Source organism: Salmo salar, chromosome ssa03 (assembly GCF_905237065.1).
Source record: "Salmo salar chromosome ssa03, Ssal_v3.1, whole genome shotgun sequence".
Lineage (NCBI taxonomy): Eukaryota > Metazoa > Chordata > Actinopteri > Salmoniformes > Salmonidae > Salmo > Salmo salar.
Window position 1 is genome coordinate 13,285,114 of NC_059444.1, and position 15,874 is coordinate 13,300,987.

The 15,874-nt window shown below is 42.4% G+C and overlaps 1 long non-coding RNA gene across 5 annotated transcripts; it reads left to right on the top strand.

Moving 5' to 3' along the window:
• Positions 1 to 37: 37 nt before the first annotated feature.
• On the top strand, positions 38 to 12,752 carry LOC106598861 (uncharacterized). 5 transcript variants are annotated; one of them, XR_006769067.1, is made up of 9 exons: positions 38 to 1,399; positions 1,519 to 2,401; positions 2,662 to 2,899; positions 3,138 to 3,237; positions 3,652 to 3,763; positions 8,634 to 8,722; positions 9,463 to 9,567; positions 10,542 to 10,771; positions 12,095 to 12,752. It is a non-coding gene; the product is annotated as an uncharacterized lncRNA (long non-coding RNA). The 5 variants fall into 5 exon arrangements; XR_006769068.1 differs by having other exon boundaries at positions 39 to 1,399; positions 1,555 to 2,401; XR_006769065.1 differs by having other exon boundaries at positions 40 to 2,401; positions 8,539 to 8,722.
• The last annotated feature ends 3,122 nt before the right edge of the window (positions 12,753 to 15,874 follow it).

The window sequence follows — 15,874 nt, forward strand, 5'->3', positions numbered from 1 at the left end:
TTCACGGGGATATTTCGCATCCTTGGAACGTCCCTACGGCTATTAAGGTTAATAAGTAAGGATTGTGCTTTTGAATCAGATGTGTAGTGCTAGGGCAAAAAAACAAAACGTGCACCCCTTGGGGTCCCCAGGACCGATTTGGGGAAAGTAAGTTTAGGGGTTAAGGGTTTTAGCTAAATAAAATAAAGGGTTTAGGGCATGGACGTCCCAAGGATTCCAGATTGCAATTACCAGTCATTTACACAGTGGTTATTTAAGGTCTCTACTAGATAGCACAGCCACAAAGCTATATCTTGACTCAAATAAGCTTTTTGGTCTTAATGTAAGATTAGGCATATGGTTAAGGTTGGTTTTAAAATGAATTTTTAATAAGATTAATTGTATAAATATGACTCTGGTAACAACCGACATTTAAGTAACTAGCTAGCTAAATATATCAGTAGTTAGTCAATTTCACGAAGCGAACATCAGAAGTACATGATTCAGGTAGCTAATGCTATCTGGTTTGTAGCGTCTATAGCTAGCTAACGTACTTTCCAGCTTACCAACAACTAGATATCATTCACAACTGATTTGTTATTCAAAGTCCAAGTTTGATTCAAATCAAATTGTATTTCTCACATGCGCCAAATACAACAAGAAGCCCTTAACCAACAATGCAGTTTAAAGAAAAATACGTGTGAAGTAAAAGATAATTAGAGCGTAAGTAAAATAACTAACGAGGCCAAAAACACAGGTAGCGGTAAAGAGTCAATATGCGGGGGCACAGGTTAGTTGAGGTAATATGTACATGTAGGTAGAGTTAAAGTGACTATGCATAGATAATAAACAGAGAGTAGCAGCAGCGGCGTAAAAGGGGGAGCAATGCAAATAGTCTGGATAGCCATTTGATTAGCTGTTCAGGAGTCTTATGGCCTGGGGGTAAAAGCTGTTAAGCCTTTTGGACCTAGACTTGGCGCTCTGGTACCGCTTGCCGTGCGGTAACAGATAAAACAGTCTGACTGGGGAGTCTTCGACGATTATTAAGGCGTTAGCTAGCACTAAACCGATGCAACATTGCATTGGCGAGTTAGCCAGCTAGGCTTGCTAGCTGTATATTTAGCTCAACCTCATGAGGAAAATCGAAACCTCTAGCTGGTCAAGTGAACATTTTAAACGCGAGGTTGCTTGTATTGCTAGTTAATGTAGAGTTGGCTAGCCAAGTTGTCTTTAGCTATATAACTTGATGCCATGTAAATTAGTGTTTGCAGCTGTGTCAACTTGGCCACAATCTCTGACTTGGTGATCCTGATGATGAAGCGAGGTAACCACACATCAGTGGATGGAGGAGGCATGGAGCAAAATAACCTTGGTGGAGCTAGGCATCTAACCATCCTTCCAGTCTATGAGATTGGTTAAGGTGACTACTAACTAGCTAGCTAGTCTGCATAACATTCACTACCTATATCTGTACGTTTCTGTATGTTTTCTCTGGTTAATTGTATAGCTAAATACAAAATCTGAGCACTGTCTTTTCAGCCATTTCACTGCTAAATGGTTCCTCGTCAATTCAAGGCAGGCAATAGGTCTCGGAATGGCAAACGTGGACCCAGCCAGTCCAGCACCCCTCATCAGAACGATGCTTATGCCAGACTCCTCGGCCAACATCACAGTAGAAAGTTCTGCCCCACAGCAGGGGGAAAAGAATGGGCCAAACGCACAGAGGCAGGGTCTAGCCCACAGCAACAAACATGACATACCGCTGAGAAAAAGGGACCAGGCATTTATCGAGTGCTCTGACTCAAGTGACTTCTCGCCTTCACCTATGAAAGGTAAGGGAGGAGAAGAGGGCTCTCTGTCCTTGTACATGGACAAGTGGTGTGCTGCAGGGGGTTTCCGAAAAGCAGCCACAGGTGTGCGTAGGGACACCAAAACCAGTCAGGACAGAGATATGGAGTCCGGTGAGTAGTTGTGCTCTCTCAAACAGAGGGACTCCCAGCAGCAACACCAGATGACAAAACGAAGACTACAAAGACCATGCTTCCAAAGTGCCCACAGGTAACCAAAGAACATGAGTCATGGGACGTCTCCCCCAAAAGCCGGTTTAACAGATTTTTTTTTTTTTAAATGAACCTTTATTAGGCAAGTCAGTTAAGAACAAATTCTTATTTACAATGACGGCCTACACTGGACGACGCTGGGCCAATTGTGTGCCGCCTTATGGGGACTCCTAATCACGGCCAGAGGTGATACAGCCCGGATTCGAACCAGGGTCTCTTGCACTGAGATGCAGTGACTTAGACCGCTGCACCATTCGGAAGCCCACTCGGGATGCCGAGGAGGACCAAAGAAGACAGTGTTTGAAACGTACATGACCATGGAGGACGTTTCCAGCGGCCTAAAGAGAGGAGAGCACATTCAGGTGAAGACATTCCCAAAAATAAAGATTAGTACGATGAATACTTGTATCAAACCAAGGAACCACGGTAATCATATGGCTACTTGTTTACCAAAGAACACTGGCTTTGAGACAATGCTGACCAAAAGCTGTATCTATCAAAGATGATCTAAAGCGCTAGGCATCTAACCATCCTTCCAGTCTAAGAGATTGGTCAAGGTGACTACTAACAAGCTAAGCAAAGCTGTAGCATACTAATAGAAACATTTCCATCTTCTTTGCAGGGATCAAGAAGAATCAACCCCAAAAAGTATCATGAGGCTTTCATTGCAGCACCTGTGTGTGTGTACACAAACCGAGAGATACATGTTTGTTTGGACTGTGTGTGTCTACACAAACATGTATCTCTCTGTGTGTGTACACATTTTTTATTTATTTTTATTTTTAAATTATAAGCTGGGCGGTTCCAGCCCTGAATGCTGATTGGCTGACAGCCGTGGAATATCAGACCATATGCCACAGGTATGACAACATTTATTTTTACTGCTCTAATTACATTGCTAACCAGTTTATAATAGTAATAAGGCACCTAGGGGGTTTGTGGTATATGGCCAATGCAGTGTGTGTGTGTGCCTCAAGAAAGCAAGCGAACTGGATTCAAAGTGACCTTAATGGCATCTAGAGATCTGGTTGTATAAAATGTGTTGCCAGTATTTTTTTGTCTTAATTTCTTTATTTTCCTCTTTTATTCCTCTTCCAGGTTGGTGGAGGAGTTCATGTTGCTGGCCAACGTGCTCTTCTACAGACACTTCACCTCGCTGCAACGCTGATGTCATCGTCCACAGGCTGGCAGACTCTGGGTGGGTGGTGAGAGGAGAGGACACTGGGCTGTGTGTGTGTTTACCCCATAGAGGACAATGGCTTTGTTGTAGAATGAGGGCAAGGAGGCAGTGTCTCTGCTGTCTTGTAGCACACAGAGAAGATTGGGTCTGTGGTGGAATAGTAATGTGTTGAAAGACCAGAGAAGATTGGGTCTGTGGTGGAATAGTAATGTGTTGAAAGACAAAGCTTCCCTTAGATTCCAAAACACCCTGAATCTCAGATGAGGCTTTGTTTCTCCTGGTGTTCTCTCTGAGAGATTGATTGCCTTTGATGGTGTTGTGCTGCCCTCTCTGTAAGAAAAAAGTAGTTCAAGTTGACGTGTGTGCGTGTGCTTGCCCGCGTGTCTTGTCTTTACAATACATTCTCTGCCTCTTTGTGACATTGGTGTGTAGGCTGTGGTCCTCTTCTGTAGCGGAGGTGCAGAAGCAGGCATCCCGCTGTAACGATGACGTGACTGCCTCCGAGAGAGTCCAGGAGCTCAGCTCTGAGCTGTTCTTCATCAAGGTACAACCAAGACACTGCTTAATGTTCCCACTAGAGCATGGGTACTCAACTCTTACCCTACAAGGTCCGGAGCCTGCTTATTCTGTTTTACCTGCTAAGGAATTTCATCCACCTGCTGTCCCAGTTCTAAATCACATTTAATTTGTCACCTACACGTCTTTAGCAGATGTTATTGTGGGTGTAGCGAAATGCTTGTGTTTCTAGCTCCAACAGTGCAGTAATATCTAACAATTTCACAACAATACACACCAATCTAAAGTAAAGGAATGGAATTAAGAATATGTAAATATTTGGACAAGCAATGTCAGAGCGGCATAGACTAAGATGCAGTATATACATATGAGATGAGTAATGCAAAATATGTAAACATTAAAGTGGCCTGTGATTTCAAGTCTATGTATATAGGGCAGCAGCCTCTATTGTGCTAGTAATGGATGTTTTAACAGTCTGATGGCCTTGAGAAAGAAGCTGTTTTTCAGTCACTCGGTTCCAGCTTTGATGCACCTGTACTGACCTTGCCTACTGGATGATAGCAGGGTGAACAGGCAGTGGCTCGGGTGGTTGCTGTCCTTGATGATCTTTTTGGCCTCCCTGTGACAATGGGTGCTGTAGGTGTCCTGGAGGGCAGGTAGTTTGCCCCCGGTGATGTGTTGAGCAGACCGCACCACCCTCTGGAGAGCCCTGCGATTGCGGGCGTTGCAGTTGCCGTACCAGGCGGTGATACAGCCTGACAGGATGCTCTCAATTGTGCATCTGTAAAAAAAAATAAAAAAAAGTCGCCAAACCAAATTTCTTCAGCCTCCTGAGGTTGAAGAGGCACGGTTGCACCTTCACCACACTGTCTGTGTGGGTGGACCATTTCAGTTGTATGCTGAAGAACTTGGAAGATTTCCACCTTCTCCACTGTTGTCCCGTCAATGTGGATAGGGGGGTGCTGTTTCCTGAAGTCCACGATCAGCTCCTTTGTTTTGTTGACTTTGGATGAGAGGATATTTTCCTGGCACCACACTCCCAGGGCCCTCACCACCTCCCTGCAGACTGTCATGTCATTTTTGGTAATTAAGCCTACTACTGTTGTGTCGTCAGCAAACTTGATGACTAGGGTGGCTGGAGTCTTTGACAATTTTTAGAGCCTTCCTAATGACACCGCCTGGTATAGAGGTCCTGAATGGCAGCAAGCTTCCCCCCCGGTGATGTACTGGGCCATGCACACTACCCTCTGTAGTGCCTTGCGGTCGGAGGCCAAGCAGTTGCCATACCAGGCAGTGACGCAACCCGTCAGGATGCTCTCGATGGTGCAGCTGTAAAACCTTTTGAGGATCTGAGGACCCAATGCCAGGTCTTTTCAGTCTCCTGAAGGCAAATAGATTTTGCCCTCTTCACGACTGTCATTGTGTGCTTGGACCATGTTAGTTTGTTGGTGATGTGGACGCCAAGGAACTTGTCGATGAGAATGGGGGCGTGCTCGGTCCTGCTTTTCCTGTAGTCCACAATCATCTCCTTTGTCTTGATCACGATGAGGGAGAGGTTGTTGTCCTTGCACCACACGGTCAGGTCTCTGGTCTCCCTATAGGCTTGTCTCATCGTTGTCGGTGATTAGGCCTACCGCTATTGTGTCATCGGGAAACTTAATGATGGTGTTGGAGTCGTGCCTGGCTGTGCAGTCATGAGTGAACAGGGAGTATAGGAGGGGACTGGGCACACACCCCTGAGGGGCCCCCATGTTGAGGATCAGCGTGGTGGGTATGTTATTACCTACCCTTACCACCTAGGAGCAGCTTGTCAGGAAGTCCAGGATCCAGTTGCAGAGGGAGGTGTTTAGTCCCAGGGTCCTTCACTTAGTGATGAGCTTTGAGGGCACTATGGTGTTGAATGCTGAGCTGTAGTCAATTAATAGCATTCTCACATAGGGGTTCCGTTTGTCCAGGTGTGAAAGGGCAGTGTGGCGTGCAATAGAGATGACATGATCTGTTGGGGCGGTATGCAAATTGGAGTGGGTCTAGGGTTTCTGGGATAATGGTGTTGATGTGAGCCATGGCCAGCATTTCAAAGCATTTCATGGCTACAGACGTGAGTGCTACGGGTCGGTAGTCATTTTCGCAGGTTACCTTAGTGTTCTTGGGCACAGGGACTATGGTGGTCTACTTGAAACATGTTGGTATTACAAACTCAGACAGGGTGAGGTTGAAAATGTCAGTGAAGACACTTGCCAGTTGGCTGCCACATCGACTGCGGAGAACGTGATCACACAGTCGTCCGGAACAGCTGATGCTCTCATGCATGTTTCAGTGTTACTTACCTCAAAGCGAGTATAGAAGTTATTTAGCTCATCTGGTAGGCTTGTGTCACTGGGCAGCTCTCGGCTGTGCTTCCCTTTGTAGTCTGTAATAGTTTGCAAGCCCTGCTACATCCGACGAACGTCGGAGCCGGTGTAGTACGATTTGATCTTAGTCCTGTATTGACGTTTTTCTTTTCTGATGGTTCGTCGGTGGGCATAAGCTTCCGTGTTAGAGTCCCGCTCCTTGAAAGCGGCATCTCTACCCTTTAGCTCAGTGCGAATGTTGCCTATAATCCATGACTTCTGGTTGGGGTATGTACTAGAGGTCGACCGATTATGATTTTTCAACGTCGATATCGGTTATTGGAGGACCAAAAAAAGCCGAAATCGATTAATCGGACGATTGTTTTATATATTTGTAATGACAATTACAACAATACTGAATGAACAATGAACACTTATATTTTAACTTAATATAATACAGAAATAAAATCTATTTAGTCTCAAATAACTAATGAAACATGCTCAATTTGGTTTAAATAATGCAAAAACAGTGTTGAAGAAAGCAAAAGTGCAGTATGTGCCATGTAAAAAAGCTAACGTTTAAGTTCCGTGCTCAGAACATATGAAAGCTGGTGGTTCAATATTCCCAGTAAATAAATATTAGGTTGCAGTTATAGGAATTATGACGTGTCGAATTTCTCTCTATACCATTTGTATTTCATATACCTTTGACTATTGGATGTCCTAATAGGCAATTTAGTATTGCCAGCCTAATCACAGGAGTTGTAAACAGCGCTGTGATCAAGCATTTCTAAGAGCTGCTGGAAAACACAGTAAAGTTTGAATGAATTCTTACGAGCCTGCTGCTGCCTACCACCGCTCAGTCAGACTGCTGTAATGAACACAGAAATACGAGCCTTTGGTCATTAATATGGTCAAATCCGGAAACTATCATTTCGAATATACAAAAGGTTTATTCTTTCAGTGAAATACGGACCGTTACGTATTTTATTGAACGGGTGGCAACCCTAAATCTAGATATTGCATATTGCTGTTACATTGCACAAACTTCAATGTTATGTCATAATTATGTACAATTCTGACAAATTAGTTTGCAACGAGCCAGGCGGCCCAAACTGTTGCATATACCCTGTGCAATGAACGCAAGAGAAGTGACACAATTTCCCTAGTTAATATTGCCTGCTAACATGAATTTCTTTCAACTAAATATGCAGTTTAAAAAAATATACTTCTGTGTATTGATTTTTAAATAGGCAAAACATGTTTATGGTTAGGTACATTCGTGCAACGATTGTGCTTTTTTTGCAAATGCTCCTTTGTTAAATCATCAGCCGTTTAGCGAAGGCTGTGATTCAATGATAAATTACCATGCACCGCACTGATTATATGCAACACAGGACAAGCTAGTTAACCTAGTAATATCATCAACTATGTGTAGTTAACTAGTGATTATGTTAAGATTGATTGTTTTTTATAAGATAAGTTTAATGCTAGCTAGCAACTTACCTTGGCTCCTTGCTTCACTTGCGTATCAGGTGGTCAGCCTGCCACGCAGTTTCCTTGTGGAATGCAATATAAGCGGCCATAATTACTGATTGTTGTGAAAACTTGAAATCGACTCTCTTTAATTGGCCATGCCGGTCGACCTCCAATATGTACGTACAGTCACTGTGGACAACGTCATCGATGCGCTTATTGATGAAGTCAGTGACTGATGTGGTGTACTCCTCAATCCCATCGGAAGAATCCCGGAACATATTCCAGTCTGTGATAGCAAAACAGTCCACTAGTTTAGCATCTGCTTCAAATGACCATTTGGTGCTTCCTGCTTTAATTTTTGCTTGTAAGCAGGAATCGGGAGGATAGAATCATGGTCAGATTTGCTAAATGGAGGGCGAGGGAGAGCTTTGTACGCGTCTCTGTGTGGAGTTAAGGTGGTCTAGAGTTTTATTTTTTATTATTATTTTTCTCTGGTTGCTCATTTAACATGTTGATAGAAATTAGGTAAAATGGTTTTAAGTTTCCCTGCATTAAAGTCCCCGGCCAATAGGAGCGCCGCCTCTGGATGAGTGTTTTCCTGTTTGATTATGGCGGTATACAGCTCATTGAGTGCGGTCTTAGTACCAGCATCGGTCTGTGGTGGTATGTAGACAGTTACGAAAATACAGATAAACTCTCTAGGTAGATAGTGTGGTCTACAGTTTATCATGAGATACTCTACCTCAGGCGAGCAAAACCTCAAGACTTCCTTAGATATCGTGCACCAGCTGTTGTTTACAAATATACATAGACCGGCGCCCCGTGTCTTACCAGAGGCTGCTGTTTTATCCTGCCGATACAGTGTATAACCTGCCAGCTGTATGTTATTAATGTCGTCGTTCAGCCACGACTCTGTGAAACATAAGATATTACTGTTTTTAATGTCCCGTTGGTAGGATATACATGCTTTCAGTTTGTCCCATTTATTTTCCAGCAATTCAACATTGGCTAATAGTACGGATGGCAAAGGCAGATTAGCCACTTGTTGCCTGATCCTCACAAGGCACCCCGATCTGTTTCTTTCTCCAGCGAATGACTGGTTTGAGGCCCTGTTCGGGTGTTTGGAGTATATCCTTCCCATCTGACTCATTAAAGAAAAATGATTCATCCAACTTGAGGTGAGTAATCGCTGTTCTGATGTCCAGAAGCTCTTTTCGGTCATAAGAGACAGTAGCAGCAACATTATGTACAAAATAAGTTACAAACAAATTAGCACGGTTGGTTAAGAGCCAATAAAACAGCAGCCACCCTCTCCTGCGCCATCACTGCAGTGCGATGGCGATTGCATCGTCTGGGGCTCTATTGGGGTGATAAGCAAATTGAAGTGAGTCTAGGGTGTCGGGTAAGGTAGAGGTGATATGATCCTTATCTAGCCTCTCAAAGCACTTCCACGATGACAAGTGAGTGCTATGGGGCGATAGTCATTTAGTTCAGTTACCTTTTGCTTTCTTGGATACAGGAACAATGGTGGACATCTTGATGCATGTGGGGACAGTAGACTGGGATAGGGAGAGATTGAATATGTCCGTAAACACTCCAGCCAGCTGGTCTGCACATGTTCTAAGGATGCAGCTAGGGGGGGCAGTGGAACTGGCTTCGAGGTCCAGTTGAGTTAGAGGGTATACCAGGCCTGATTTGAAATAGTATTTGTTTTCTTTCAAATACCTTTGGCATTTGATTGAGTCTATTTAGTGTTAGATGGTGATGTAGTTTTGGGACTTGTCTATTGGTTCCATCTGTTTGAAAGAAAACAAATACGATTTGAACCCAGGGCTGTTACACAAAGATCTCCAGTTAGGGTTGCGTTCAGGGCAGTCCCAGCATTGCACTCTGCTGACTGTTATTTGCCCCCCTGCAGGAGAGTGATCCTTTGGACTCTGGGGCCATGGTGATGGGAATTCTGGACCAGGCAGTTGACGTCCTCGTGCTGCACTACGGGTTGCAGAAACCTATCTACTACAAAGTGCGTGCCACTCAAACCAATTACAGTATTCATTTAGCCAAATTGTTATCTGGTTGTTATGCGCTGCTTGGGTCCGTTTAGGGACAAACACAACCGGTGTTCTTTGGAGCCCCTCAGGTCTATTCCCTAGGAACCATGCAGGAGCAAACGGGGCTGGGGCGAGACTTATCTGAATTTTCAATAAGAAATGCTAGTTTAAGTTGCAAAACGTTTTGCTATGGCTTGCTAGGGCATGCACTTATCAATACAACCACGGTCTTGTTCATTAGGGCAGACGGTAGCAAAACTTTATTTGATAAGTTAAGATAGAACCTCCATTTCTGTTTTCTTCCATGTTGTGCCTAGCGAACGCGACCCAGGTTACCATCCACGAGTGACTCCCCTCCATTGATATAACTTCAAGCTTTATAAGCTTGCTATAGTGCTACAATCTGCATGAGAAGTTCCAACAATAGTCTATAGAGCGAAGACGGATGCATGTTAGGTAAACATAGTTTAGTCAGCATTTCATAACTAAGACCTTGACAAACAGCTTGATAGCATCCAAATATCAACTATTGCAACCAATCTTAACCCTAAAATCAAATCAAAATCAAATTTTATTGGTCACATACACACATTTAGCAGATGTTATTGTGGGTGTAGCGAAATGCTTGTGTTCCTAGCTCCAACAGTGCAGTAACATCTAACAATACACTCAAATCTAATATAACCGTTTTGTGAATACTAGGTTGAATTAAATGAGGTTCATATTCAATCTTCACCAAAAAGTAGAAAATGGAAACTGGGGAGGTACTACCCGGATAACAAACACTCATTTACGTTTTCTGTTGAACGTTTTTGCATTCCCTCCCCGAATAAACATGACCCAGATAAATGATCAGGAAGAGATTCTCATGTTTGGGATGAACAGAATGAATGCAGAGGTGTGTAGTTGGAGATGTGTAAAGTTGTGTTATTGTCATGTTCTTAAGGGTTTACAGGGTCTGGTGACATTCCATTTCCACAAGGGAGTTGACTGGTGTGGGCTGTAGAAGAGCCAGCGAGCCTAGTGTATGGCAGGTAAGAAGACACGGAGGGACGCACGCAAACTACCTGCCCTCCAGGACACCTACAGCACCCGATGTCACAGGAAGGCCTTAAAGCTCATCAAGGACAACAACCACCGGAGCCACTGCCTGTTCACCCCGCTATCATCCAGAAGGTGAGGTCAGTACAGGTGCCTTAAAGCTGGGACCGAGAGACAGAAGCTGTTTTTCAATCTCAAGGCCATCGGACTGTTAAATAGCCATCACTATCGCATTAGAGGCTGCTTCCTTCGGTATGTACACTAAAAGTTTGTGGTCACTTAGAAATGTCTGTGTTTTTGAAAGAAAAGCAGTTTGTCTATTTCAAATAACATCAAATTGATCATAAATACAGTGTAGACATTGTTAATGTAATAAATGACTATTGTAGCTGGACACGGCCGATTCTTTTTCTTAAATGGAATATCTACATATGCGTACAGAGGCCCATTATCAGCAAACATCACTCCTGTGTTCCAATGGCATGTTGGGTTAGCTAATCCACGAGTTTCAGAAGAAAGTTCTTTGTTTCTTGCAATTTTGTTCTTTGTTTCTAGCCATCTAGCCAGTTATCGAACCCACAAATGCTGATGCTCCAGATACTCAACTAGTCTAAAGAAGGTCAGTTTTATTGCTCCTTTAATCAGCACAACAGTTTTCAGCTGTGCTAACATAATTGCAAAAGGGTTTTCTTATGATCACTTAGCCTTTTAAAATGATAAACTTGGATTAATTAACACAACGTGCCATTGGAGTGATGGTTGCTGATAATGGACCTCTGTACGCCTACGTAGATATTCCATAAAAAAATAAGTTTCTAGCTACAGAAGTCATTTACAACATTAACGATGTCTACACTGTATTTCTGATCAATTTGATGTTATTTTAATGGACCAACATTTTTATTTTCTTTCAAAAACAAGGAGATTTCGAGGTGACCCCAAACTTTCGAGCGGTAGTGTACAAAATCACTGGCCACTTTAATGTTTACATATTTTGCATTACTCATCTCATATGTAGATACTGTATTCTCTTGTACTGTATCTTAGTCTATGCTGATCTCACATTGCTCGTCCAAATATTTATATATTCTTAATTCCATTCCTTTACTTAGATTTGTGTGTATTGTTGTGAACTTGTTATATATTACTGCACTGTTGGAGCTAGAAACACAAGCGCTTCGCTACACCCACAATAACATCTGCTAAGCACCTGTAAGTGACCAATACGATTTGACAAGACTCACTGAATGATTTAGCTTATTCGCTATGCTTAGTGAGATTGACGCCCCAAACAAATCCAGGAATCCCTGTCGAGGCATGTTTGTGGGCACTAGCCCACATTGAGCAGGTTCTCTTAAACAGTAGAGTTCCAACCCAGTGGTAAAATAGGAGCTGAAAGCAAACTGAATGTAATTGTTTTATGTCCTCTAACGAAGGGCTTTCCTGTCTGTCCTTCAGGAGATCTCCATCTTCAGTCTGGACAGCTGAGGGCAGACGGAGCAGACGGAGCTCCTATGAAATACAGCGCTGTAATCAAGAGGCCTAATGAGACATCGTCGTGGAAACTACGATAACGCACACACATCGATAAGACAGACCGAGCTCTGCTGAATAAGCTTACTTGGACAGTATTGTGCGCTTGACAACACACACATGATCACACACACGTCATTGCACATGTTCTTTTGTATGTATTAGAAAAGCCTTTTTTTTTAAATTTAACTTCATGGTTTAATTACCATCGAGGAGCCAAGGCTCTGAAGTAGCACTGAAGCAGTGTTATTTAAATACGGCCTGGACCGCTTTGAAATGAACTGTAAAAGTGCCGATACTGCAATGAATAACGTTTTATATTTAGCAGTTTTGACCCTATGTAATTTTTCGCAAAAGTATATACACAGTCGATGTGTGAAGATAGTTTACACCATGTTTAGTTTAAATTAAGCTGTTCTATTAATGTCGAGTTTTACAGTAACTCATCATTTCAGTCGCAATTCTTTGATTAGTGGTAGCAGTCACCTTGCAATAACTTGTTTTTCCCCATCAATTCATAGTATGACACTGTCCCACTTTAAATGAATTACTTTAAAGGTTTAATAAACCCTTTTTATAATGACTATTTTAAAGCAAATTCATACAACAGGATAACATGACTCTCAGCCAAGTGCTTTGCCATGTGTATTGGGACCACAAATGTTCCGCAAATGTTTAAGTTGCCAGTAGGAAGGAATTCTTGATACCATATTCAAACTCACAAATCAAATACGTTGATATAGCAATTTTACTAACTAGTGTAACTCCCAGTCCTCAACTCCTGTTTAGTCTCTGTGCCCAGATTAGGGATTACATCTGGATTTACCTTCAACCAGTGGTGTAAAGTACTTAGGTAAAAATAGTTTGAAGTACTACTTAAGTCGTTTTTTGGGATATCTGTACTTTACAATTATATTTTGGAGTTTTTACTTCGCTACATTCCTAAAGAAAATATAATTTTTACGCTGTAAATTTTTACTGACATCCAAAAGTACTCATTACATTTTGAATGCTTAGCAGGACATGAAAATGGTTCAATTCACGCACTTGCAGTATCAAGATTACATCCTTGGTGATCGCTACTGCCTTTGATCTGGTGGCCTCACTAAGCACCAATGCTTCATTTGTAAATGTCTGAGTGTTGGCATGTGCCTCTGGTGATCTGTAAATATAACCAGACAGCACAATTTTCTTGTTTTTCTTAACATAAGGAATTTGAAATGATTTTTACTTTTGATACCAAATACTTTTTCTCAAGTAATATTTTTCAGGGTGACTTTTGTGTCATTTTCTATTAAGATATCTTTACTGTTACTCAAGTATGACAATTGGGTACTTTTTCCACCGCTGCCTTCAACTCTGGTTTCTCTTCAGTAACTAATAAACCTTTCGCCTTTCACTAAGTAATTACAATTTGGAGTCAATGAAATATAAAAACACCATGTGCAGAGCTTTCTATTTTGAGGGCTATTTTTGTGAAAGATGTGATTCTATATCCTAATCTGGCCACATACAAAACATGAATTGAGGATTGGGTCTGTCTGCACAACTAAGAACCTCTTTCCTTTTTACTTGTTCAGCATGTGTCTTCTAGGCCTCGCATGCAAAGAATTCAAGCTGTTTCAGATGTAAGGGAAATATTATGGACTTGATTGTGACAATGTAGGTTTTAAACACTTTTTTTTATAGATGCGAGATGCTGCCTGCTCCATTTGTGACTTCAGTAGTGTTAGTGTACTTGCAATGCCTGCTCTTGGTGATGCCAATGTATATCAGCCCAGCATCTCTTAACCATTCATGGGTCGGTGTCCTGCTGGAAGACACACAACATTCAATGGAGACCTGTTTTTTGGACACTGGTTTGAACATTGCATGACAAAACACCTGATAATCTGATGATTTCATGATGCCTTGCGCACATTCAAGGTCCCCAGTACCAGAGGCAGCAAAAGGAACCCCAGGGAGGTTATGATCATTGAATGCTTAATTTGGTCATCAGTGAACACAGGGCTGATCTGTATTGCCAAAGTGCTCTAGTTTTGTTTAATTGGTCCACAGAAGATTTCCCCTGGGACTTTGGCTTATTAGGTGGGTTTTTGAGAAGTTCAGTCAGGCTTTCTTGTCTCCTTCAGCAGTGGGGTCTTCCTATGCCTACCAACACCCAAATGAAGTGTTCAAAGGAAATAACACCCTCCCTACAATCAATTATGGTGGAGGTATAATAATGCTGTGTACACACACACACTTGTCATATGCTGCTGCTGCCCTGCTCTTTACTTTAAGCTTATTATCTATCCTGATGCCTAGTCACTTTACTCTGCCTTCAAGTACATATCTACCTCAAATACCTTATTATTATCTATCCTGATGCCTAGTCACTTTACCCTGCCTTCAAGTACATATCTACCTCAAATACCTTATCTATCCTGATGCCTAGTCACTTTATCCTGCCTTCATGTACCTACCTACCTCAAATACCTTATTATCTATCCTGATGCCTACTCACTTTACCCTGCCTTGAGGTCATCTGATGCAGCACTACATCACTCTCCTTGGTCAAATAGCCCTTACACAGCATGGAGGTGTGTTGGATCAGAAGGGCCTTGATGAGGGAGGGGACCAAATACCCGATGGTCACTTTGACCGAGCTCCAGAGTTCCTCTGTGGAGGTGGGAGAATCTTCCAGAAGGACAACCATTCCTGTAGCACTCCACCAATCAGGCTTTTATGGTAGAGTGGCCAGATGTTTGCCAGAAGGCACCTAAAAACTCTCAAACCATGAGAAAATAGATTCTCTGGTCTGATGAAACCAAGATGGAACTCTTTGGCCTGAAGGCCAAGTGTCACGTCTGGAGGATACCTGGCACCATCCCTACGGGGAATCTAGGGATGTTTTTCAGCGGCAGGGACTGGGAGACTTGTCAGGATCGAGGGAAAGATGAACGGAGCAAAGTACAGAGAGATCATTGATGAAAACCTGCTCCAGAGCGCTCAGGACCTCAGACTGTGGCAAAGGTTCACCTTCCAAAAGGACAATGACCCTAAGCACACAGCCAAGACAATGCAGGAGTGGCTTCGGGACAAGTCTCTAACATTTCTAAAAACCTGTTTTTGCTTTGTCATTATGGGGTATTGTGTGTAGATTGATGAGGGTGAAAAAACGATTTAATCAATTTTAGAAAAAGGCTGTAACGTAACAAAATGTGGAAAAAGTAAACGGGTCTGAATACTTTCCGATTGCAGTGTATATACAGCATATATATTTCCTGAGCTTTCTTATATCTTCACTTCAAAGCCTTCTTTATTATAATACATTTTTTGACCGTTTTTTTTGTTGCCATTTATGAACGTGTAATTCAATGTGTTTCTCTGGGCTATACTAGTAAAGGACAAATTCGATATTTTATCAAAAAATGTTTTATATATTTTTTGATACCTAAAGGGGTTCTGAAATTCTAAATCATATAGCTAAATGATCCATTGTATGACCATCTTAAAACAATTCCATTTGTCAGCTTAGACGCTGTAGACACAATACAGCGGGACTGCACAGAAGGACATTCTCATCTGACTCAGAGCGGACTCTTAAAGGGACAGCGGACGATTTCAGAAGATACAGATTTTTGGACAACTCTTAAAAGGACCAGCAACCTCTCCCTTGAGCAATAAACTGATTATTTGGCAACTCTGTGGTCTGGGTGAACT